Source organism: Schistocerca cancellata, chromosome 7 (genome assembly GCF_023864275.1).
Source record: "Schistocerca cancellata isolate TAMUIC-IGC-003103 chromosome 7, iqSchCanc2.1, whole genome shotgun sequence".
NCBI lineage: Eukaryota > Metazoa > Arthropoda > Insecta > Orthoptera > Acrididae > Schistocerca > Schistocerca cancellata.
In genome coordinates this window covers 377,894,548-377,922,401 of record NC_064632.1, presented here as the reverse complement: position 1 = coordinate 377,922,401, position 27,854 = coordinate 377,894,548, and positions in this window count along the sequence as shown.

Sequence of the window (27,854 nt, the reverse complement as noted above, 5' to 3'; positions counted from 1 at the left end):
CATTTAACATAAAGGCACATACTCCGGCGGAATTGCTTTCACTGAAAACGTCGGTAATTCAGTTTCATCGACAAACAGTCTTATCTTACAAGCAGTGATCGCCTTACCCACTGCACGAGTCAGTAAGATAGAGACAAGTCTCCATTTTTGCGTAAGGTCTTAAGATTTCGTCAGAAAACCAACGATATATTCATTTGTGAGCTCTTATTATTTTACGGCCCTTGCGTATACATTCTGTTGGCATCCCATTAATTGGTTTAAGTCTTGTTGAACTCGAGGAGCAAATTTACCATTGAATTATTAGATATAAACAGATACTGTTGGCAACAATTTTTTGAAAAGTGTAAATCCGTGTCAGTTGTGATGAAGAAAGTTATTTTTATTATCCACAACAGACTCGGAAGCCGGAGCAGTCACATACTGAATATATCATTTTGAAAAGATAGGACTGCTTTACTTATAAGTCCTGTATTTAGAGTGCCTGCAAATCAACGACTTCCAGGTTAAGCGATCTTATCTCATAAAAATATGTTCATTATAGTTTAAATGCTTACTTCTTTCATCAATAATTACATTGTGTTTCGCATTATTACAAAATATATTGATGCCATGTACCCGGTCCAGCCACATTAATGTCACCACCTATGTTTGACGTCAACGTGCAGTAACCATTCACAGACGGGAAGGTGGCAACGTCCGAAATGACGTGAACATTAGCGCTCGGGCCAAGAATAGAAGTATTTCCGAAATCTCCCAGTATGTAAACTGTTCGCACGTCACCACAGTTAAAGTATACTGTGCACGGCAAAATGGCGCTATCCAGAACCGGCGCCGACGATAATGTAGAGCACCACGAGCTATCCGACAGCTGTCGCCGAGCGGTTCTATGCGCTTCAGTCCGGAACCGCGCTGCTGCTCAGGTCGGAGGTTCCAATTCAGCCTCGGGCATGGATGTGTGTGATGTCCTTAGGTTAGTTAGGTTTAAGTAGTTCTAAGTTCTACGGGACTGATGACCTCAGATGTTAAGTCCCATAATGCTTAGAGCCATTTGAACCACGGGCTATAGACGAGACAGGGGTGAACGACAGCTGGGGAGAACTGTATGGATGAATAGACGTGCCACTGTTCAGTGAGTGACAGATCAACTGAGTGACTACCAAGTGTGACTCATCAATGACAGTTCAGCGAATGTTGCTGTATTTGGTCTTCTGCAGCAGGCTCCTGGTCCGTGCAACCATGCTGACCGCTGTTCACCGGCGACGAAAGCTGGAATTTGCACGCCAGTGACGCACCTGGAGACCGACTGAGTGGCAACAGGTGACCTTTTCCGATTAATCATGTTTCATGCTCCATAGCACAGATGGTCGTTGGCGTGTACGGCGTGAAACGCCTGAAAGCGAACACACATCAACAATCAGCGGAAAGGTACAGGCAGGAGGAGGGAGGAGTATGGTCTGCGGAATGTTTTCTTGGTACTCTCTGTATGATTTCGTTATTCTAGAAGACACAATGGGTCAACACAAGTATGTATCTATCCTTGGGGACCGTGTCCAACTCTACTCGAGGTTTGTTTTACCGCCGCACACTGGCATGTATCAGCAGGAAAACGCAACGTGTCACGTACACTTTGGCCATTAAAATTGCTACACCACGAAGATGACGTGCTACAGACGTGAAATTTAACCGACAGGAAGAAGATGCTGTGATATGCAAATGATTCGTGCGGTTCTAGGCCCTACAGTCTGGAGCCGAGCGAACGCTACGGTCGCAGGTTCGAATCCTGCCTCGGGCATGGATGTGTGTGATGTCCTTAGGTTCGTTAAGTTTAATTAGTTCTACGTTCTAGGCGGCTGATGACCTCAGCAGTTAAGTCGCATAGTGCTCAGAGCCATTTTGCAAATGATTAGCTTTTCAGAGCATTCACACAAGGTTGGCGACGGTGGCGACACCTACAACGTGCTGACATGAGGAAACTTTCGAACCGATTTCTCATACTCACACAGCAGTTGACCGGCGTTGCCTGGTGAAACGTTGTTGTGATGCCTCGTGTAAGGAGGAGAAATGCGTACCAACACGTTTCCGACTTCGATAAAGGTCGGATTGTAGCCTATCGCGATTGTACTTTATCGTATCGCGACATTGCTGCTCGCGTTAGTCGAGATCCAATGACTGTTAGTAGAATGTGGAATCGGTGGGTTTAGGAGGGTAATACGGAACGCCGTGCTGGATCCCGACGGCCTCGTCACTAGCAGTCGAGATGACAGGCGTCTTATCCGCATGCCTGTAGCGGATCGTGCAGCCACGTCTCGATCCCTGAATCAACAGATGGGGACTTTCGCAAGACAACAACCATGTGCACGAACAGTTCGACGACGGTTGCAGCGGCATGGACAATCAGCTCGGAGACCATGGCTGCGGTTACCCTTGACGCTGCATCACAGACAGGAGCGCCTGCGATGGTGGACTCAACGACGAACCTGGGTGCACGAATGGCAAAACGTCAGTTTTTCTGACGAATCCAGGTTCTGTTTACAGCATCATGATGGTCGCATCCGTGTTTGGCGATATCGCGATGAACGCACATTGGAAGCGTGTATTCGTCGTCGCCATACTGGCGTATCACCCGGCGTGATCGTATGGGGTGCCATTAGTTACACGTCTTGGTCACCTCTTGTTCTCACTGACGGCACTTTGAACAGTGGGCGTTACATTTCAGTTGTGTTACGACTCGTGGCTCTACCCTTCATTCGATCCCGGCGAAACCCTACATTTCAGCAGGATAATGCACGACCGCATGTTGCAGGTCCTGTACGGGCCTTTCTGGATACAGAAAATGTTCGACTGCCGCCCTGGCCAGCACATTCTCCAGATCTCTCACCAATTGAAATCGTCTGATCAATGGTGACCGAGCAACTGGCTCGTCACAATACGCCAGTCACTACTCTTGATGAACTGTGGTATCGTGCTGAAGGTGCATGGGCAGCTGTACCTGTACACGTCACCCAAGCTCTGTTTGACTGAATGCCCAGGCGTATCAAGGCCGTTATTACGGCCAGAGGTGGTTGTTCTGGGTACTGATTTCTCAGGATCTATGCACCCAAATTGCGTGAAATGTAATCACATGTCAGTTCTAGTATAATGTATTTGACCAATGAATACCCGTTTTATCATCTGTATTTCTTCTTGGTGTAGCAATTTTAATGGCCAGTAGTGTAGCTCGCAGGGTACGTGCATGCTTGAAGAGCACTAGGAATAGTTTACTGTACGCCCCTGACCACCAAACCCCCAGGATTTAAAACCTGTTGAAAATCTTGGGACCACCTCGGTCGGTCTGTTGGCGACATGGCTCCTCATCCGAGAAATTTATCGAAGCTGGCCACGGCGTTGGAGCGTTGGAGTCCCTGTTAGTACCTTCCACAGCCCCATTGATTCTTGGGGCACGTCTCGGAACTGTCAGCGCAGCAAAAGCTGGTCATTCGGCATTTTCACAGGTGGCCACATTAATGTGACTTTGCGTACTTCCACGGCAGCAGAAAAAATAAATCAGACTGCATTATTACTGAGACGGTCTATTGTTGATGGCAGCGATAATTTCCGTACGCGCGGTGCTTGTCTCTCCGACAGGGCGCAGGGTGGGGTCGCCGATGTTGGGAGAGCGTGAGCAGGCCATCTGGACGTGGTGTGTGTGTCCGGACCGCCGAGCGAACCTGAAGGCAGTTTGTCTGGGAGAGTACTGGTGCACAGTGATACATGCTGTGGACAACGCTATGTGGAGCGGGATATGTGATCAGCAGTTCTTGTGAAGTTAGTGCAGTGTATACTTTGTAACGACTTGCGACCACGGTTGTTGGTGCAGCCTTGTCTAGACTCCGTGCGTTCGTACGGAAGTAAACATCGTGGTCTGCTTTACTGTGGCGACATTGCCTCTGTGCTGCACAAAGGTGCTATTCTACGGAGGTTACGGCACTGTACTCATTTCACTTTTGCTTTAGGATGGGGGGAGAGCGAGACTGGTGGAGTCATTTAAGCTGTTCTTCACGGCACGATTGATTATAGTAATCATCTATCCTTACATAGTGATAGATCGAAAATATCAAGATTGTTGGGGCCGGGAATGTTTTGGTGGTGTTTGAGTAGTCATGTTAAGCGATGGCTAATGGTGTTAATTTGGATGTTTTAAGTAAAGGAAACAAATGGAAAATTCGGTGAACGAATTAAAATCCACGGAGAAGAAATAAAAACTTTGAGGTTTGCCGATGACATTGTAATTCTGTCACAGACAGCAAAGGACCTGGAAGAGCAGTTGAGCGGAATGGACAGTGTCTTGAAAGGAACATATAAGATGATCATCAACAAAAGCAAAACAAGGGTAATGGAGTGTAGTCGAATTAAATGGGGTGATGGTGAAGGAATTAGATTAGGAAACGAGACACAAAGTGATAAACAAGTTTTATTAGTTGCCGAGCAAAATAACTGATGATGGTCGGAGTAGAGAGGGTATAAAATGTAGACTGGCAATGGCAAGGAATCCGTGTCTGAGGAAGAGAAATTTGTTGATATAGAATGTAGAGTTAAGTGTTGGAGATTCTTTTCTGCAGATATTTGTCTGGAAGTATGGAAGTGAAACATGGAAGAATAATAGTTTAGACAAGAAGAGAATAGACGCTTTCGAAATATGCTACAAAAGTTTAAATGGGTAGATCACGTAATTAATGAGGAGGTACTGAATAAAATTGTGGAGAAGAGGTATTTGTGGTACAACTTGACAAGAAGAAGGGATCGGTTGGCAGGACGCGTTCTGAGGCATCAAGGGATCACCAATTTAGTATCAGAGGGAAGCGTGGAGGGTAAAAGTCGTAGACGGAGATCAAGAGATGAATACGCTAAGCAGATTCAGAAGGATGTAAGTTGCAGTAGTTACTTGGAGATGAAGTAGCTTGCACAGCATACAGCAGCATGGAGAGCTGCATCAAACCAGTCTCTGGACTGAAGACCACAACATCAACAAGGCTTTTAAGTATTTTTAAATTTCAAGCTCAGAGTTTTTAAACTTGTTAGGCCATCGTAGTTGTTAAGTGAATACCTGCTGTCTAAATCTAAGCTCTGGTTTGTGCTACTGCGTAAATTTGTTTCTGCTGTCCGATTACAAATATGAAACACGGGTTTTCACTGAACTTCCAGTGCTTAACTTTGTGGGCCTTTGCAGTTATCAAGCGAATTAAATCTAATCTGCAGTTTTTGATACTGCGTGAATCTGCTTTCTGTTGACGATCAAAAACATGAAACATTCATTGATTTAATTGATCTTCCGGCTGTCTTGTTGGCGTTATTTAAAATTTATTAAAGTTTTGGAGTTTCTTTCTTTTTTAAATAAGTTTCAAAATTACCTCGCGCATAGCGTGGTTTTGGGGTAAGTGTTTTATAATTATATTGGTGTCAAAGTTCTGTGTATTCTGCTTTAGATAGCCAGCTGGTTAGTGTTTACAGTGTTGTTTGCCTGAGGGCGGAAGTTGTTGGCGTTATCGTGGCACTGGGGCATGTTGCCTCCCTTTGCAAGATAAAAAGTATATCAAGTTAAAATTTAATAACTTTGTAATAAAGAGTTTTAAACTTATGGCCTCTAGGTTATGGTCCAGGCACTTGTCGATTTGAACGATTTGTCCCTTTTTTAAAAATTGTTTACTCAAGTATCTTTAAATTGTTGGGCACTTGTTAATTAATTTTACCTGTATGGTTATAGTTTACGGGGTATTTTACTTTATGTCTCGGGTAACTGTGCGGGGGGATGGGGGGAGGGGAGGGTGCGGAGGAGGGAATAACACGGGGAGGCAAAAATTCGAAGCTGTAGTCCTACCCTCCTGTGGTACCAACCCATTCGGATACACGATGTGCGAGAGGATTAATTAAGTGAAATCGGAACTTAAACCGTGACTTTACACCCAAGCGAAAATAGACGCCCCTTTATTTTCGCTCTTCTTTCACCCTGCCAATTTTGACTATGTCAGAGAGTCATGCATGGCGGGCTCTCGTCGTGAGTCTGCGAATCGTAATTGCAAATGCTATTCCGCAAGCGCCAGATTAAAGATGCTATGTCACTGACTCTCGACATTAGGTCGGAGACATTTGGAAGTGTTTTTATTTTCAATATTCTTGTCAATTTCTGCCAAGCACCGACGGGAAACCCAGTTAAATCAATGTTACATCCTCGGAACACTTTTTTCTTTCAGAACTGCATTATGGTGTGCTTCTTCCTTTTAAGAACTCGTACTTTAAACAATTGTTTCTTCTTTCGAGAGTCATGTCACCTGGGAAAAATGGTCATACAAAGAAGCTTTTCTGCAAGTTGTTAAGGATAAAGGAGAGCCGCATGCTGTTTTGTGTAGTAAAGTGCTAACAGAAGAGAGTACGAAACCCAGGAAATTAAAATACCACTGGCAAAAAGATAATGAACTCTTCAAATGCAAAGAGGCTGCACTGAGAAGTTTATACATGGAGTCATCAGGCTGCCTTTTTCCAGACGACAGAAGCTGCCTTCGAAGCTCCGTACCGAATCAATCATCGAATCGCTGAAATCAAGAAACCCTACACAGTAGGAGAAAACTTCATCGGGTCTGATTTACTACATGCGGTGAAGGTAGTTCTAGGAGAGTGACATGTGGAAAAGATAAACGATCTTTCTAACAACACAATGAGAAGCTGTGTTAGGGACATGAGTTAAGATTTTTGGACAGCGTACTCAATGAAATAAGAGCAATTAAATTCTTTGCTGTGCAGTTAGATGAATCGACCGATGTTGCATTTTGTTCTCAGACGCTTGACTGTGTTCGATACATAAAATTTGACTGCCTGAAATAAAAATATTTCTTCTCTGAATCACTGAACGTTACTACAGGCGGCAAAGATGTTTTCCTGTCTGTGAAGAATTTTGTTGAGGAAAATGAGATGCTCTGGTCAAAGTTCGTAGTTGTACGTACAGACGAAGCACCTTTTTCCGCCTTGGGCGTTCACTCTGATCCCATACAATGGTGAAAGAAGTTGCTCCAAATGCTATGGTCAGCCACAGAATCACATATTGTGATATAAGGGCGGTCAAAATGTTTACATCTATGAGCGTTGTTGCGGTTTATATGCAACGCAGCGCGACTCCCATGCGGGTATGTAAGCACTGACATATACGCAAGCAGTTGGTGTGGCATTTGTCTTTTCGGCGTGCGTGCTGTACACGCGGAAAAGTGGACTATGGCGACAATATTACCAAATGCGTCTAAACAGAACCAACATGCCGTTATTCTTCTCTTGGCTTCCGGAGGACAAGCATGGCGGCGGCCGCTGTGGCCGAGCGTTTCTAGGCGCTTCAGTCCGGGCCGCGCGAGTGCTACGGTCGCAGGTTCGAATCCTGCCTCGGGCATGGATGTGTGTGATGTCCTTAGGTTGGTTAGGTTTAAGCAGTTCTAAGTTCTAGGGGAGTGATGACCTCAGATGCTAAGTCCCATAGTGCTCAGAACCATTTGATCCATTTTTGAACAAACACCGGTAGACATCCATCGGAAAATGAAGAGTGCGTAAGAGGTCTGCTAATCCACGATAACACACGTCCCCATATCGCAAATCTCGTAAAGCAGAAGTTACACCAATTCAAGTGGGAGACACTCGAGCACCCGCACTAGAATACTGATCTCTCCTCATGCGTATATCGCACTTTCTGTCCCATAAAAAAAGTCTTGAAGGGTCGACGATTCCTGTCGAACGACGGTGCGCAGCAGGCGTTACGAGTTTTTCACGCAGCAGGACACGGCGTTTTACCAAACGGGTATCTTCAATCTGGTGCGTCCATGGGATGATTGATTGCCTTAATGCTCATGACAATTTTGCCTGATTGGCATACCTATTCTGAACCGTAGACCTTAGAACGGAAACTTTTTGATCGCACCTCATACTTTAGGAACGAAAACCCTTGTATCTGCATCGTTGAAGGTACTCATTCAGGTAGTACAGATTGTAAACGACATTTGAGGCAGTGCAACAAGCACAAGACTTCTCAAACAATTGTTCGAAGAGGTTGGAGCCAAAGTTGCCGTGTCCTTGTTCCGCACATCACGTGGCAAAGTATTGCATAGAGTTCTCCAGCTTCGACAAAACATTGTTTCTGCAAAGGACGACCATGGGAAAGGAGAATGACTTACATGCCAAACCAACATCCGAAGTGCCATATCTTGCTTATTTCTTTGTAGAAATAAATACGATTAGCATCGGCTAACAGGGAAATACAATGAATATTTTTGCAACAAAACATTAAGTTGCCAGTTTTCTTCGCAGATTACAGTTTTTCCAAAGGAGTTTGGATTTAAAAACACTGCGATGATGCTAGAATTGATAGTGATGCCCGACACTAACAGTGAAAGATACTGATTCACACATGAAACAAGTCATCACTTCAGTAATAAATTCTAACAGTAACTATTTACCTGGTTCAGTTCCAGGTATCGCCAGGGATTGTTCTTTGGTGGGTGGTCTGGAACGAGATTCACTGAGCCTCGCGAGGTCAACTGAGAAACTACCTGATTGACAAGCAGTGACTCCAAGGTTTGGAAAGTCGACAATGTCCGGGAAAGTGGTGTGCTGGCTCCTTGCCCCTCCATACTGCATCCACATGAAACCCTATACCAGAGAATGACATGGCGGACAGTCAGCAAGCGTGGTTTTTTCTGTCTTCCTGAACTGGAGGGTGCGGCTGGTCCTGGCGGAGGTTCGAGTCCTCCCTGGGGCATGGGTGTGTGGGTGTGTGTGTTTGTCCTTAGGATAATTTAGGTTAAGTAGTGTGTAAGCTTAGAGACTGGTGACCTTAGCAGTTAAGACCCATAAGATTTCACACACATTTGAACATTTTTGAACTGGAGGATCAAAAAGGAAATGACTAGCTTTTAAGGCCGTTTTCACATCGTTGTTGTTGTCGTGGTGGTCTTCAGTCCAAAGACTGGTTTGATGTAGCTCTCCATGCTACTCCATCCTGCGCAAGTTTCTTCATCTCCAATTAGCTACTGCAACCTACATCCTTCTGGATCTGCTTACTCCATTCATCTCATGGTCTCCCTCAAAAAATTCGTGATCCAGTGACGTGTCAGAATATATACTATCAACCGATCTCTTCTTCAAATTGCGCCACAAATTTCTTGTCTCCCCAATTCCATTCATTACCTCCTAATTAGTTACGTGATCGACCCATCTAATCTGCAGTATTATTCTGTAGCACCACATTTCGAAAGCTTCTATTCTCTTTTTATCTTAACTGTTATTGGTCCACGTTTCACTTCCGTACAAGGCTACACTCCATACAAGTACCTTCGAAAAAGGCACCCCAACTTTTTAATTTAGATTCAATAGTAACCAAATTCTCTTTTTCAGAAACTCTTTTCTTGTCGTTGCCAGTCTACATTTCATATCCACCCTATTTCTGCCAAATAGCAAAACTCATCTACTACTTTCAGTGCCTCGTTTCCTAATCTGATTCCCTAACCATCGCCTGATTTAATCCCACTACATTCCATTACCCTTGTTTTGATTTTGTTGCTGTTCATCTTATATCCTCCTTTCAGAACTCGGTCCATTTCGTTTAACTGCTATTCCAAGTCCCTCTGACAGAATTACAACGTCATCGGTAAAGCATAAAGTTTTTATTTCTTCTGATTTTCTTCTTATTTTTCTTTCGTTCCATTTATTATTTGTTGAGTGTACATACTGAATAACATCGGGGATAGGCTACCAGCCTGTCTCATTCCCTTCTCAACCACTGCTTCCCTTAAATGTCTCTCGACTTCTGTAATTACCGTCTGGTTTCTGTACAAGTTGTAAATAGCATTTCGCTCCCTGTATTTTACCCCTGTCACCTTCAGATTTTCAAAGAAAGTATTCCAGTCAATACTGTCAAAAGCTTTCTCTAAGACTAAGAATGTTATAAATGTAGGTTTGTGTTTCAAATGGTTCAAATGGCTCTGAGCACTATGGGACTTAACTTCTGAGGTCGTCAGTCCCCTAGGACTTAGAACTACTTAAACCTAACTAACCTAGGGACATCACACATATCCATGCCCGAGGCAGGATTCGAACCTGCGACCGCAGCGGTCGCGCGGTTCCAAACTGTAGCGCCTAGAACCGCTCTGCCACTCGGGCCGGCGTTTGTGTTTCCTTAATCTATCTTCTAAGATAAGTCGTAGGGTCAGAGTTGCCTCACGTGTCACAACATTTCTATGGAATCCAAACTGATCTCCCTCGAGGTCGGCTTGTATCAGTTTTTCCATTCGTCTGTAAAGAATTCGCGTTAGTATTTTGCAGCTGTGATTTATTAAACTGATAGTTCGCTAATATTCACATCTGTCAACTTCTGCTTTCTTTGGAATTGGAATTATTATGCTCTTCTTGAAGTCTGAGGATATTTCGCCTGTCTCATACATCTTGCTCACCAGATGGTAGAGTCTTGTCAGGTCTGGTTCTCCCAAGCCTATCAGTAGTTCTAATGGAATTCTGTCTACTCCCGGGTCCTTGTTTAGATTTAGGTCTTTTAGTGCCCTGTCTCTTCATGCAGTATAATATTTCGCATTTCATCTTCATCTACACCCTCTTCCATTTCCATAATTTTGTTCTCAAGTGCATCGCCCTTGTATAGACCCTTTATATACTCCTCCCACTTTTCTGCTTCTTTGCTTAGAACAGGGTTTCCATCTGAGCTCTTGATATTCATACAAGTGGTTCTCTTTTCTCCAAAGGTCTCTTCAATTTTCCTCTGGGCAGTATCTATCTTACCCCTAGTGATGCCTCTACATTCCTACATTTGTCCTCTAGCCATCCCTGCTTAGGCATTTTGCACTTCCTGTAAATCTCATATTTAAGACGTTTGTATTCCTTCCTGCCTGCTTCATTTACTGCATTTTTATATTTAATCCTTTCATCAGTTAAATTCAATATCTTTTCTGTTACCCTTGGTTCTACTAGCCCTCGTCTTTTTACCTATTTGATCCTCTGCTGCCTTCACTATTTCATCCCTCAAAGCTACCCATTCTTGTCAATCGTTCCCTAACGCTCTCCCTGAAACTCTCTACAACCTCTGGTTCTTTCAGCTTATCCAGGTTCCATCTCCATAAATTCCCACCTTTTTGCAGTTTCTTCAGTTTTAATCTACAGTTCATAACCAATAGATTGTGGTCAGAGTCCACATCTGCCCCTGGAAATGTCTTACAATTTAAAACCTGGTTCTTACCGTTATATAATCTATCCGATACCTCCTAGTATCTCCAGGCTTCTTCCATGTATACAGCATTCTTTTATGATTATTGAACCAAGTGTTAGCTATGATTAAGTTGTGCTCTGTGCAAAATTCTACCAGGCGGTTTTCTCTTTCATTTCTTAGCCCCAATCCATATTCACCTACTACGTTTCCTTCTCTCATTTTTCCTACTACCGAATTCCAGTCACCAATGACTATTAAATTTTCGTCACCCTTCACTATCTGAATAATTTCTTGTATCTCATCATACATTTCATTAATCTCTTTGTCATCTGCGGAGCTAGTCGGCATATAAACTTGTACTACTGTGGGAGGCGTGGGCTTCGTGTCTGTCTTGGCCACAATAATGAGTTCACTATGCTGTTTGTAGCAGCTTACCCCCACTCCTATTTTTTATTCATTATTAAACCTACTCCTGCATTACCCCTATTTGATTTTGTATTTATAACCCTGTATTCACCTGACCAGAAGTCTTGTTGCTCCTGCCACCGAACTTCACTAATTCCCACTATACCTAACTTTAACCTATCCATTTCCCTTTGTAAATTTTGTAACCTACCTGCCTGATTAAGGGAACTGACATTCCACGCTCCGATCCGTAGAACGCCGGTTTTCTTTCTCCTGATAACGATGTCCTCTTGAGTAGTCCCCGCCCGGAGATCCGAATGGGGGACTATTTTACCTCCGAAATATTTTACCCAAGAGAACGCCATCATCATTTAACCATACAGTAGAGCTGCATGCCCTCGGGAAAAATTGCGGCTGTAGTTTCCCCTTGCTTTCAGTCGTCCGCAGTACCAGCACAGCAAGGCCGTTTTGTTTAGTGTTACGAGGCCATATCAGTCAATCATCCAGACTGTTGCCCCTGCAACTACTGAAAAGGCTGCTGCACCTCTTCAGGAACCACACGTTTGTCTAGCCTCTCAACAGTTACCCCTCCGCTGTGGTTGCACCTGCGGTACGGCTATATGTGTCGCTGAGGTACGCAAGCATCCCCACCAACGGCAAGGTCTATGGTTCATTAGCTACAAACGTTAAAAATTACTTGCGTGTATCAGAAAATTCATCAGACTGTGCGCAATAGCTTACCGAAATCCGCACCAAGGTATACAACATCTGATCAAAAGGATATGGGCAGCTATTAGTGGACATTAATATGAGGTTTATCCGCCCTTCACCTTTATGACGACCTGACCTCTGCTAGGGATACTTGCAGTGAGGTGTCTGAATGTCAGAGGAGGAGTAACATACCATTCTTCTTCAAGATCCGAAACCAGAAAAGGTAGTGATGTTGGACGCTGGGTCTGGAGTGAATTCGAGATTCTAACTCATCCTCAACGAGTTCCATTGGATTCAGGTCGGGAATCTGGACAGGCCATTGCATTTCAGGAATGTTACTGTCCACAAACCATAGTCCCACGGATGCTGCTTTATGACGGGGTACAAGAAGCCTGCTTGGTCTTGGTTTATCTGTGGTTGTCCCTTCGCGTTTCCAGTTCACAATTACATACCAAAAATCGACTTTGGCAGCTTTAGAAGGATTGTAATGTCCTTGAGGTATTTGTCACTCATGTGACATCCAAGGATTAGGACACGTTCTACGTAACTGAACTCTCCTGACAGAAAAATTTTGCTGTTACTGCTTCTCTACTGACAATACAATACTCCCCTCCTCTGGCGGGTCCACATCTCTTGATATCTAGTGACCAGTTCTGCATTACATAGTAGTATCCAGATACTTTCGGGCAGATACTGTGTTTGTGTCTTTTCTGTGGTTTATCTTAGCTTCCACGATCTGTGCATGTCATTTTCGGATCTCTGCGACTTTCTAACGTAGGATATGAGCTGTGATCTTACTCGATGAAGCAGTTTCGGAAGATAGAATTTAATATTTCAGCCTTCATTTTTATGATTTTTCCGCTTCAAGCTGATTATTAACCAAAATTATGCAGAGGAGGGATTCAAACCCGGGACCGAAGACGTTTTGATTGTCAATCAAAGACGCTATTCCTAGACCACGTATGTCTTACACATACATCTACTGTTTACACGTAAATATCGCTCCAGTCACTCAAATGAATAGTGTGAGTATGGGAGGATCCAAATCCCATCCTCGTAAATGAAAACTTCTTGTATGGCATGACAGCCTCACTTTCAGCTGTGTTCTTGTATTTATTTCATAGCCTCATGTGCACCGTATGTGGAAGTTGAGACAGAGCAGTACCAAAGCCATTGAGCAGATATGTAATCTTCGATCGTGAGAGTCTATGAAGACACACGATGCACATCCTTATCCTGCCTTTGGGTGGGACTATATCTATACAGTATGCATACGTTTATATTTGAGCCCCCTCCCACACACCCTCTAAACGTCCATTATCTGTGATTCGTTCTTCTTTTCTTTCATCAGGCCCATAACCTTCTTGTATTGATGTGTTATGCTGTAAGGATAATCGACCGGGTGTCCAGACGGTCGAATGCACTGGAATGGTAACTTATTTTTTATATGTATCACAGCTTTCCACCCATTGGTTTAAGCTGCTGTATTCATATATAGTAACTTGGGATCCGTGAAGTTTTGCAGAATGATAGTGAAGTTTGTACACGTGAAGTTGTGGGAAGTTCAGAACATACATACCAACATACGTTCCAAAACCTTAGCCATCTGCACAGTGACTACTACTTGATTCAAGATAGTGGTCGACTTAAAATTTGGCCTGGCGGTATAATCTCTTGTGTTATGATGCCCTCCGCAACTCTAAACTAAATTAATTTAGCACTGGTGTCTTACATTTTCTATCCTTGTACCGAAAATAGAATTATTCATTAATTTGAAGAAAGCGAGACAAGGCTCTCTGGACACAGCGGCAAATCAGTGTGTGAGTGATTCCACATCTGCCTTCTCGATACATTCTTCACCAGAATCCTCAGCCCATTTTGGAGCTTATCCAGTCCGTCGATTTCCTCTTCAGGCAGGCATCAGAGCCCTCCAATCGGCAGATATTGTTGCATGACGCGCAATATAGGTTGTTTACAACCAAGTACGTATAGATGTAGCCCAATTTTCAAATGGGCTTCACTCATCGTTTCCAATTCGCGGGTTATTTGCCTTGGCATACCTATGCACACACTGGTAAACTCCCTCGCGAAACCTGCAACATGTCAGCATTGGTCAACACTGCAGATACATGTGCTTTTCAAAGTTGCGCCCCATGAAAGCCTTGGTGTGGTCTAGTAGAAGGCAGGCTACAGAATTACAAAGGTCAAAAAGGTAACAAATGAGTGGAAATGGCAAACGTTCTTTTTTCACAAAAATTTTTTTTCCACAAAACTCATTTTCAGTGCTATTGTGTTCTCGAAACTCTGTCGCGTTACCCTAGACACGTTCCAAGTACCAAATCATCGAGGAAGTGTTTCAAACGTTCATTGTTCCGAGCAGTGTTTCACTCAGGAGTTCCAAGTGCCAAGCATCCAGGCCGCTGTTCCTCAAGATTTACGTAAGTTTGCTGAAGTAGCTGCTGCTGTGAACCATGGAAGTCCAATGTATACAGCTGACTTCTCTGGTTTTGCTGAAACGTTGTTGTCAAAGTAGGCTTGGAAGATATCCGAACGATCAAGTGTCTCATACCCATCCATCTTAAGAAGCTATTACAAGTTCTTTCTCTGAAACAGAAGAATGCAGAATATGTGAATATATTCAAACAAGAAAGGACTATGGCAGGTGTATGCCATGCCGTACTTGATTCGAGAGACCAGTTGTGTTTATCAGTTACGAAACAAAACCATCTGTTGAAATTTTTTTCTCGACAGCACAGAGTGTTTTATAGTAAACTTTGCAACATCTGATCTCAAGAACGGAGATCTGTAAGAAACGAAAGTCAGTACTTTATAACGGATTCGACGGTGAAATACTGTTGATGAAGGTGGATTTCATAGTAATTTGATGTATTTAATTTAACTGATAATTGCTCTAAGGTGTATACACATCGCCCATCGAGAGATTGTTTTTCTTGAATTTAATTCCGTCATTCTATTGTAACAAAAATGTAAACGTAACGAGAAATGGTTTTTAGTGACTACAGTTCCACTGGCTAAAATATTGCTGTGTTTCTGTACTTGTATCATCAAAAACCAAACGTAGTGCCTCTGAACCAATGGCACTTGTAACAAAAACTGATTTACTGGCATTTATAACCAGGTAGATTCCTGGTATGTCACTTACAACGTTCTTCATTAATGATTTGTTTTCTAATTTGTCTCATTATTTTTACGCAGTGATCAGGTTCAAATGGTTCAAATGGCTCTGAGCACTATGGGACTTAACTTCTGTGGTCATCAGTCCCCTAGAACTTTGAACTACTTCAACCTAACTAACCTAAGGACATCACACACATCCATGCCCGAGGCAGGATTCGAACCTGCGACCATAGCAGTCCCGCGGTTCCGGACTGCAGCGCCAGAACCGCTAGACCACCGCGGCCGGCAGTGATCAGGTGATTAGCATTATTCTGTGATATCAGAATACGTTCCTAATTTTTTGGATACAGAGTTCATGCAATTAGGAAGAAGCCAAGATTAGGAAGAATTTCTTGAGATAGATGGCAAGATGTTCAAGAGAGTACACCAGTTCAAATACTTGGGATCTTGGTTTACCAAGGACAACATAAAAATGGACATCAAGGAGATAATAGCAGTGGGAAAGAAATGTATGCATTCCCTCAGGAGACGCTAGGCTCTAAATCGATCTCAGTGAACACTAAGATGAATATCTACAACACACTGATATGCCCGGCAGTAATGTACGGTTCAGAAACATGGAGCATGACTAAGCGAGAAAAGGAAAAACTATTAATATTTGAAAGAACAGTAATGAGGAAGATATGGGGACCAGTTCTAGATAATGGAGACTGGAGGAGGAGGAAAAACGAGGAAATCTACCTTCTGATGCGACGACCAACTATGCTACAGAAGATAAGGAGCAAAAGAATACAATGGGTGGGCCATGTAGCCCGTATGCCAGATAGAACATAGGTGAAGATGGCATTAGTGGGGAAGCCAAACACCAAACACCCCATTGGACGACCAAGGCAGCGCTGGATGGACGACCTGGCGAAGGACCTAGCAGCCCTGGGAATTAAAGACACCTGGAAGAACTGGGCACAAAACAGGAAGGAAGGAGGCAGTTTGTGGGAGCAGCGCGTGGACTGCAGTACCTGCGATCGCTAGATATCTATCTATCAATAAGTTACGTATAACAAGAGACACATTGTAGTTTGGTTCTGCTGTAAAATGTGAGACTTGACACTCAGTACGTTTACCACTTTCACTCTTCAAATGCGTCTGGTAAGTTACGACAACTAGAGTAATTCATATTATGTTTAGTCATTGGTTTCAACTGTAACTAAAAAATGTAGCACAGAATATGTGCTATCCAGTCACATCAATGTAATCACTCTTCGAAAAACTGAGTAACCTCCTTTTGCAGAGCAGACCAGAGCACTACGAGATGTGCAGGAAGAGAATGAACGTTCTGGAAGATACCAACAGTGATATGGAGCCATACCGATTCCAGTGCCGTGGCCAGCTCCGCTAGGTTTCTCGTTTGAGAATGCATGGCACGAAGAACCCGACCGAAGTGGTCCCAGAGATTATCGATTGAGCTTAAATCCGAGGAGTTTGGTGACCAGAGGAGTACGGTACACTCATCCTGGTGGTCTTCAAACCACGCACGTGCCCTGCCAGCTGTGTCATTCGTTGCATTTTCCTGTTGGCAGATGCCATCGTGCCGAAGAAAAACGAACTGCATGATGAACATGGTCCTTAAGGATAAATGCATTCTTGTGATGACCCACTGTGCCTTCCAGAGTAACGAAATCACACAGGCATTGCCAGTAAAACATTCCCCAGACCATAACAGTCCCTCCGATGTTTGCTTTCCGATGTTTCAAAAGGCTTTGAGCACTATGGGACTTGACTTCAGAGGTCATCAGTCCCATAGAACTTAGAACTACTTAAACCTAACTAACCTAAGAACATCACACACATCCATGCCCTAGGCAGGATTCGAACCTGCGACCGTAGCGGTGCGAGGTTCCTGACTGTAGCGCCTAGAACCGCTCGGTCACCGCGGTCGCCGCTCCGATGTTTCACGCTGTACATGCCGACGACGATATTTCAATTTTGGGATGAAACGAGATTTATCTGGAAAGGCCACCTGTCGTTACTCAGATGACATTCAGTTCTGGTAGTGGCGTGCAAATTCCAACTTTCGTCGCTTGGGTTCCTACAGCGGTGGCCCATAAGCAGCACAGTTTGCTGAAGCATCGTTGAGGAGACGCTGTTGCTCGCCCGTTGGTTCATCTGGATGGTCAGCCGTTCAACAGTTGCATGTCTCTCTCCCCCCGTAGACATCTCTGCAGCCGTAGTTCACCCCTGTCATCTATGGCCCTTGGTGCACCACATCTGCCTCGGCGCTGGATTTGGATAGCGCCATTTTGCCAAGCAGGACATATTTCAACTACGGCGGTACACGAATAGTTTACAGACCAGCCGTTTCCGGAATGCTTCCACCCTTGTCCCGAAACCTAATGATCATGCTCTTTTGGACGTCAGATAAATCGCTCAGCATTACGAAAACTTACTGCATTGTTTTACGCTTCCCCCTGACACACTTTATATACTCTACGCTGCTAGTGCTGCCACCTGCTGTCTGTGAGTGCACTCGGCGAGTGGTCATTGCCAGCTAACATCCCAAAGATGTTCGGACTCACATACGGTTCCTCTGCGTCGAAATGTCTTGGCTCAAACTCATCTAAGAGTTGAACCGCACGTGTCGCGTTACACGCCCTAAATTAGTCACTTGTGACCCTTTGGTTAAATTGTCTGGCTGATGGGAAGTTTGAGAAAACGTGTGAAACATACAACGTTAATATAACATATAACAAGAGTAATAACAAATCCAGGAGCTAAATTAACGACCCACACAGTTGCGATTTTGTTAGTGTTTATTCAGAAAGCAAACGAATAGTCAAAGTTGTCGTATTTAGAATTACTATTACACTCGATCGCATATCCATTTGACACAGTTCGATCATTCACAATCCACTCGCGAATTACAAGTCCAGTACTCCACCTCGTTAAGTACGCTAAAAGTTAGAGTTCACACCAGGAGCGCGGCTGCTCGCCGCTCAAGGACTAAGTTCCGCGATACTGCACAACGCGAAATTTTCTAAGTTGTTTCACTTCCTAGCTACCTAAAGACCGACAAGCCGCATTCGCGTCTCCACCCGCACTGCCCTCTGGCCGTTCCCGGTCGCGTTTCCCGCGCGCCGAACATCCTCGCTCAACTGACTAGGGCGGTTCCATTTCCTGAAGTCGTCCATCTAACTAGCTACAGCTTATTGTACATTATTTTACTTTTAACACATTTAAACAATCAAAGCTTGGCCACTTTCACGTTCTAAATAAACTGACAATAATATTCATTCCATATGTTGTTGTGGTCTTCAGTCCTGAGACTGGTTTGATGCATCTCTCCATGCTACTCCATCCTGTGCAAGCTTCTTCATCTCCCAGTACCTACTGCAACCTACATCCTTCTGAATCTGTTTAGTGTATTCGTCTCTTTGCCTCCCTATAAGATTTTTACCCTCCACGCTGCCCTCCAATACTAAATTGGTGATCCCTTGATGCCTCAGAACATGTCCTATCAACCGATCCCTTCTCCTAGTCAAGTTGTGCCACAAACTCCTCTTCTCTCGAATCCTCTTCAATACCTCCTCATTGGTTATGTTATCTACCCATCTAATCTTCAGCAGTCCTCTCGAACACCACATTTCGAAAGCTTCTATTCTCTTCTTGTCTAAACTATTTATCGTCCACGTTTCACTTTCATACGTGGCTACACTCCATACAAATACTTTCAGAAACGACTTCCTGACACTTAAATCTATACTCGATGTTAACAAATTTCTCTTCTTGAGAAACGCTTTCCTTGCCATTGCCAGTCTACATTTTATATCCTTTCTACTTCGACCATAATCAGTTATTTTGCTCCCCAAACAGCAAAACTCATTTACTACTTTGTCTCATTTCCTTGTCTAATTCCCGCAGCATCACCCGATTTAATTCGACTACATTCCAGTATCCTCGTTTTGCTTTCGTTGATATTCATCTTATATCCTCCTTTCAAGACACTGTCCATCCCGTTCAGCTGCTCTTCCAGGTCCTTTGCTGTCTCTGACAGAATTACAATGTCATCGGCGGACCTCAAAGTTTTTATTTCTTTTCCATGGATTTTAATTCTTACTCAAATTTTTTTATTTAGTTTCCTTTACTGCTTGCTCAATATACAGATTTAATAACATCGGGGATGGGCTACAACCCTGTCTCACTCCCTTCCCAACCACTACTTCCCTTTCATGCCATCTACTCTTATAACTGCCGTCTGGTTTCTGTACAAATTTTCAATAGCCTTTCGCTCCCTGTATTTTACCCCTGCCACCTTCAGAATTTGAAAGGGGGAATTCCACTCAACATTGTCAAAAGCTTTCTCTAAGTCTACAAATGCTAGAAACGTAGGTTTGCCTTTCCTAAATCTATTTCCTAAGATAAGTCGTAGGGTCAATATTGCCTCAATTGTTCCAACATTTCTACGGAATCCAAACTGATCTTTCCCAAGGTCGGCTTCTACCAGTTTTTCCAATAGTCTGTAAACAATTCGTGTACGTATTTTGCAGCCGTGGCTTATTAAACTGATAGTTCGGTAATTTTCACATCTGTCAACACCTTCTTTCTTTGGGTTTGGAATTATTATATTCTTCTTGAAGTCTGGAGATATTTCGCCTGTCTCATACACCTTGCTCACCAGATGGTAGAGTTTTGTCAGGGCTGGCTCTCGCAGTGCTATCAGTAGTTCTAATGGAATGTTGTCTACTCCCGGGGCTTTGTTTCGACTTAGGTCTTGTAGTGCTCTGTCAAACTCTTCATTCAGTATCATATCTCCGATTTCATCTTCATCTACATGCTATCCATTTCCGTAATATTGTCCTCAAGTATAACGCCCTTGTATAGCCTCTCTATATACTCCTTCCATCTGCTTCCCCTTCTTTGCTTAGAACTGGGTTGCCATCTGAGCTGTTGATATTCGTGCAAGTGGTTCTCTTTTCTCCAAATGTGTCTTTCATTTTCCTGTAGGCGGTATCTGTCTTACCCCTAGTGACATACGCTTGTATAACCTTACATTTGTCCTCTAGCCGTCCCTGCTTATCCGTTGTGCACGTCCTGTCGATCTGATTTTTGAGACATTTGTATTCCTTCATTTACTGCCTTTATGTATTTTCTCCTTTCATCAATTAAATTCAGCCGGCCTTTGTGGCCGAGCGGTTCTAGGCACTACAGTCTGGAACCGCGCGACCGCTACTGTCGCAGCTTCGAATCCTGCCTCGGGCATGGATGTGTGTGATGTCCTTAGGTTAGTTTGGTTTAAGTAGTTCTAAGTTCTAGGGGACTGATGACCTTAGAAGTTAAGTCCCGTAGTGCTCAGAGCCATTTGAACCATTTGCTACCCAAGGATTTTTATTAGTCCTCGTCTTTTTACCTACTTGCTCCTCTGCTGCCTTCACCATTTTATGTCTCCAGGTGCTGTCTGTGGCTGACACTGTCACTGAGCCGGATGCTGTCACCTGTCCCGTTTCAGAGGAAACCACACAGCCTGCAAGATCTGGGCAATCGCATTGGGTGGGACTATTAGTAGTTAGGAGCTCCTACGTTTGGCTCGTTATGGGGTCCCTTAATGACCTGGCTCACAAGGAGGGCAAGAAAACCAATGGGCACTCAGTGTGCATACCGGGTGGATCCATTCCAGATGTGGAAAGGGTCCTCTCGAATGCCATGAAGAGCACAGGGTACAACCAACTGCAGGTGGTTGCTCAAGTCGGTACCAATGGCGTGTGTCACTTCGGATCAGAAGAGATTCTCTCTGGTTTCGAGCGGCTAACAGAAGTGGTAAAGGCTGCCAGTCTTGCTTGCAAGATGAAAGCAGAGCTGACCATTTGCAGCATAGTCGACAGGACCGATTGCGGACCTCTGGTGCAGAGCCGAGTGGAGGGTCTGTATCAGAGGGTCAGACGGTTGTGCGACCGTGTAGGCTGCAGATTCCTCGACTTCGCGCAAAGGGTGGTTGGGTTTCGGGTTCCGCTGAATAGGTCAGTTGTCCACTATACACAGGAGGAGGCTACACAGGTAGCAGGGGCTGTGTGGCGTGGACTGGGAGGTTTTTTAGGTTTGAGGGTCTCAGGAAAACACAAGATGGGCTTCAGTCACAAAGGGTACAGGCTGAACACAGAAAGAACATAGATACAGGAACCATTGGTATAACAGTTGTAAATTGTCGTAGCTGTGTTGGGAAAGTACCAGACTTCCAAGCGCTAATACGAGTAGAAAGCACTGATGCTCAAATCGTTATAGGCACTGAAAGCTAGCTAAAGCCGGATATCAGCTCAGCCGAAATTTTTGCGAAGAACCTAACGGTGTTCCGAAAAGATAGGCTTAACACGGTTGGCGGTGGCGGGTTTGTTGCTGTTAGAAGTAGTTTAACTTGTCGCGAAATTGAAGTAGATACTTCCAGTGAGTTAGTATGGGCAGAGGTCATTGTCGGCAACCGGAATAAAATAATAATTGGATCCTTTTACCGACTTCCCAGTTCAGATGATACAGTTGCTGAAAGGTTCAAAGAAACCTTGAGTTTGATTTCAAACACGTACCCGACTCATGCGATAATAGTTGGTGGTGACTTTAATTTACCCTCGATATGTTGGCGAAAATACATGTTTAATTCCGGAAGTACGCATAAAATATCATCCGAAATTGTGCTAAACGCAATACCTGAAAATTATTTCAAGCAGTTAGTTCATGAGGCCACGCGAATAGTAAACGGTTGTGAAAACACACTTGACCTCTTAGCAAAAAATAATCCTGAGTTAATAACCAGCATCAAAACCGATATAGGGATTAGTGAACACAGGTTTATGGTAGCGAAACTGAATATTGTAATCTCCAAATCCTTGAAAAATAAGCGATAAACATACCTATTCAAAAAAGCAGATAAAAATTCAGTTGGCGCCTTCTTGAGAGACAATCTCCACTCATTCCACATTAATAATATAATTGTAGACCAGATGTGGCTTAAATGCAAAGAAATAGTATCGGCAACAATTGAGAGGTTTATACCAAATAAACTAACAAACGACGGAGCTGATCCTCCTTGGTACACAAAACGGGTTAGAACACTGTTGCAGAAACAACGAAACAAACATGCCAAATTTAAACTGACGCAAAATCCCCAAGATTGGCGATCCTTTACAGAAGCTCGAAACTTAGCGCGGAGTTCAATGGGGACGCCTATAATAGTTTCCACAACGAAACTTTGTCTCGAAATCTGGCAGAAAATCCAAAGAGATTCTGGTCGTATGTGAAGTATGTTAGCAGAAAGAAACAATCGATGCTTTCTCCACGCGATAGCAGGGGAGATACGATCGAAGACAGTGCTGCCAAAGCAGAGTTACTAAACACAGCCTTCCGAAATGCCTTCACAACAGAAGACGAAGAAAATATTCTGGAATTCGAATCGAGAACAGCTGCCAACATGAGTAACGTAAAAGTAAATATCCTCGGAGTAGTGAAGCAACTTAAATCACTTAATAAAAGCAAGTCTTCTGGTCAAGACTGTATACCAATTAGGTACCTTTCGGAATATGCTGATGCATTAGCTCCATACTTAACAATCATATTCAACCGTTCGCTCGACGAAAGATCCGTGCCCAAAGACTGGAAAGTTGCACAGGTCACACCCATATTCAAGGAAGGTAGTAGGTATAATCCACTAAATCACAGGCCCATATTGTTAACGACGATATGCAGCAGGATTTTAGAAAATATATTGTGTTCAAACATTGTGAATTACCTCGAAGGAAACGGTCTATTGACACACAGTCAACATGTTCATGTGAAGCACAACTAGCTCTATATTCACATGAAGTGCTATTGACAAGGGATTTCAGATCGATTCCGTATTCCTGTATTTCCGGAAGACTTTGGCACTGTACCACACAAGCGGCTAGTAGTAAAATTGCGTGCTTATGGAGTATCGTCTCAGTTATTTGACTGGATTTGCGATTTCTTGTCAGAGAGGTCACAGTTCGTAGTAATTGACGGAAAGTCATCTAGTAAAACAGAAGTGATTTCAGGCGTTCCCCAAGGTAGTATTATAGGCCCTTTGCTGTTCCTTATCTATATAAAAGATTTGGGAGACAATATGAGCAGCCGTCTTCGGTTGTTTGCAGATGACGCTAGCGTTCATCGACTAATAAAGTCATCAGGAGATCAAAACAAACTGCAAAACGATTTAGAAGAAATATCTGAACTGTGCGAAAAGTGGCAGTTGACCCTAAATAACGAAAAGTGTGAGCACATCCACATGAGTACTAAAAGGAACTCGTTAAACTTCGGTTACACGATAAATCAGTCTAATCTAAAAGCCGTAAATTCAACTAAATACCTAGGTATTACAATTACGAACAACTTAAATTGGAAAGAACACATAGAAAATGTTATGGGGAAGGCTAACCAAAGGCTGCGTTTTATTGGCAGGACACTTAGAAAATGTAACAGACCTACTAAGGAGACTGCCTACACTACGCTTGTCCGTCCCCTATTAGAATATTGCTGCGCGGTGTGGGATCCTTACCAGGTAGGACTGACGGAGTACATCGAAAAATTTCAAAGAAAGGCAGCACATTTTGTACTATCGACAAATATGAGAGAGAGTGTCACAGAAACGATACGCGATTTGCGCTGGAAATCATTAAAAGAAAGGCGTTTTTCGTTGCGACGGAATCTTCTCACAAAATACCAATCACCAAATTTTTCCTCCAAATGCGAAAATATTTTGTTGACACCCACTTACATAGGGCGGAACGATCACCACGATAAAATAAGGGCAATCAGAGCTCGTACGGAAAGATATAGGTGTTCATTCTTTCCGCGCGCTACACGAAATTGGAATAATAGAGAAATGTGAAGGTGGTTCGATGAACCCTCTGCCAGGCATTTAAAAGTGATTAGCAGAGTATCCATGTAGATGTAGATGTAGATGTTATCTCTCAAAGCCACCCATTCTTCTTCTACTGTATTTCTTTCCCCCATTCTTGTGAATCTTTCCATAATGCTCTCCCTGAAACTCTCTACAACCTCTGGTTCTGTCAGTTTATCCAGGTCCCATCTCCTTAAATTCCCAACTTTTTACAGTTTCTTCAGTTTTAATCTACAGTTCATAACCAATAAATTGTGGTCAGAGTCCACATCTGCCCCTAGAAATGTCTTATAATTTAAAAACTGGTTCCTAAATCTTTGTCTTACCATTATATAATCTATCTGAGACCTTCCAGTATCTCCAGGCTTCTTCCATGTATACAAACTTCTTTCATGATCCTTGAACCAAGTGTTAGCTATGATTAAGTTATGCTCTGTGCAAAGTTCTACCATGCGGCTTCCTCTTTCATTCCTTACCCCCATTCCATATTCACCTACTACGTTTCCTTCTCATTCTTTTCCTACTATCGAATTCCGGTCACCCATGACTATTAAATTTTCGTCTCCCTTCACCATCTGAATAATTTCTTTTAGCTCGTCATACATTTCGTCAATCTCTTCGTCATCTGCGGAGCTAGTTTGAATTTAAACTTGTGTTAATGTAGTAGGCGTGGGCTTCGTATCTATCTTGGCTACAATAATGCGTTCACTATGGTGTTTGTAGTAGCTTACCCGCATTCCTATTTTTTTTATTCATTATTAAACCTATTGCTGCATTACCCCTGTTTGATTTTGTATTTATAACCCTGTATTCACCTGATCAGAAGTCTTGTTCCTCCTGCCGCCGAACTTCACTACTTCCCATTATATCTAACTTTAACCTATCCATTTCCCTTTTTAAATTTTCTAACCTACCTGCCTGATTAAGGGATCTGACACCCCACGCTCCGACCCGTAGAACGCCAGTTTTCTTTCTCCTGATAACAACATCCTCCTGAGTAGTCCCCGCCCGGAGATCCGAAAAGGGGGGACTATTTTACCTCCGAAATATTTTACCCAAGAGGACGCCGTCATCACTTAAGCATACAGTAAAGCTTCATGCCCTCGGGAAAAATTACGGCTGTAGTTTCCCCTAGCTTTCAGCCGTTCGCAGTACCAGCACAGCAAGGTCGTTTTGGTCAGTGTTACAAGGCCAGATCGGTCAATAATTCACACTGTTGTCCCTGCAACTATTGAAAAGGCTGCTGCCCCTCTTCAGGAATCACACGTTTGTCTGGCCTCTCAACAGATACCCCTCCGTTGTGGTTGCAGCTACGGAACGGAGATGTGTATTGCTGAGGCACGCAAGCCTCCCCACCAACGGCAAGGTCCATGGTTCTTGGGGGGATCTATTCCATAACAAACCTTAAATTCTTTTACATAAAACCAATACAATTTCTTTACTAACTTTGAATGTCACGCCCAGTATCCTTGTACCAATGATAAATAAATAAAGAACAAAAGTAAATATCATGCACTAAACTTTACAACAAATATTCTATTACCTAATGATTCAATGAGGTGTCATGCTGTCATCCTTCAATGTGTTTTGTGTGGAAGAAATGATGTCTGATGCTTCACTGAAAACACTGATAATTTAAATTTAATATATCTTTTAAACAAATAAAGTTACAAAGTTGATATTTACAACATTTGTCATTTTAATGATGCGCTCTTATATGAAATGTCGATCGTTAAGATCGACCAAAAGCGTTCAGATTTTAGCATTCACGTCTTTGTTACAAAACTTGTAGTTTCACTTTAACAATAAATCCTAAACTATTATAGATATGATCAATATTCAAGTTTTATTGGGATAACCATCAAAATTTAAGAAAGATGGTAGATTAAAACTACTGTTGATTGATTCCCTTCATTACTACAGAATTAAATAGTTTTCATAAATGTTTCCCTTTATGGTCGATATTAGGTCGGCCATATTTAACACTGCTACATCTCCCTGGCCACAAACAGCTTCTCCAGGGTTTCCCTGTGACGAGTTTCTCATCTTCTCACTCGTACAATACAGTGCTTAGGCCTCATTCAGCAAAGAGACGCCTGTGAATTTCCCCCCAAAAAATGGTTCAAATGGCTCTGAGCGCTATGAGACTTAACATCGGAGTCCCCTAGAACTTAGAACTACTTAAACCTAACTAACCTAAGGACATCACACACATCCATGCCCGAGGCAGGATTCGAACCTGCGACCGTGTCAGTCGCGCGCTTCCGGACTGAAGCGCCTAGAACCGCTCGGCCACCGCGGTCGGCAAATTTCCCCATCTCGTGGCGAATCTGTGCTCTTTGTGGCGCACGGTCCTGGACGACAGGGTTCGTTTCTGAATTCCTGAAGGCTGACTCTTTCGGCCATATACTTAAATGAGAGCGAAATGCTCGTTAACTCACATCATAACAATGCCACTGGTCTGTGTGTAACATTGTTTTATGAAAAATCTTTCGGCAGGATATTTTAAAATGACGTAATACCGAAGTATTGTACAACAGTACGAAAATTAAATAGAAATTAACAGTTGCAGACAGCCTGGAGTCATTCAAAAGGGCTTCCAAACGTGTGGCACTTAAACAGAAGAAACTATAATGCGTTTAATGATGCCAGCGGTCTGAAATGTAAGTGTTGGCCTGCAGGCGAAGCCGAAGGAGACTTGGCAACAGGGAACTGGCGTAAACTACACCCAGACGAGATAGAATTGGAAAGTGAGCGCGCCGAGGTGAAATTTTAATAGGCTGGGAAGCGGCCCTCGGAGGGGTGAAATTTTAACGGCGAACCCGGAAGGAGCTGTCCTTGCCCACACCCGTAGACGCAGGACGGAATACATGCAGTTACTAGCAGACGTTGCTGCCAGCAACTTACTTTTCTTGATTCAGCACAGGGATTATTTCGTAATATCAGCTCTTGCAAACGCATATCTGCATGCTACATTGTCTGTTGAAAGGGAGCTGGTTCCTGGGTCTAACTACATAAAGAAAACTGTAAGTCGTGGATACATAAAATTATTTAATACTAGCTTTTCTACCAGAAAAGAAAAAAAAAAACCTGAACTTTGTAATCGAAAAAGTTCATTTCCATGCAGCCCTGGAAACACATTTGAAATTATGAAACAGCTGTACAAAGAATGTGCAAATGTATAAGTAGAGCACCCAAATCAAGAAAAGGTAATATTTCTGAAAGCTGGTCGCAGCTTTTTCGCGAGTCTATAACCAGATTTCGTAATTGTCTCCATGAAAACACCTCTTCGTAGCTCTATAGACGGCTAGTGTTTTCGCCTACAGTCGTTTACGCTTCGGAGTTGAAAGCTGTCAAAAGCGCTGTCAGATGTCAGGGATTTCCTTAAGGTGACTCGGCTGTACGAGTGTCTTAATAGTATAAATGTATTAAAACTTCATGCATGATGCGGCCTTTTTTCGAGCATCTCAGTGTTTATGACGTCAT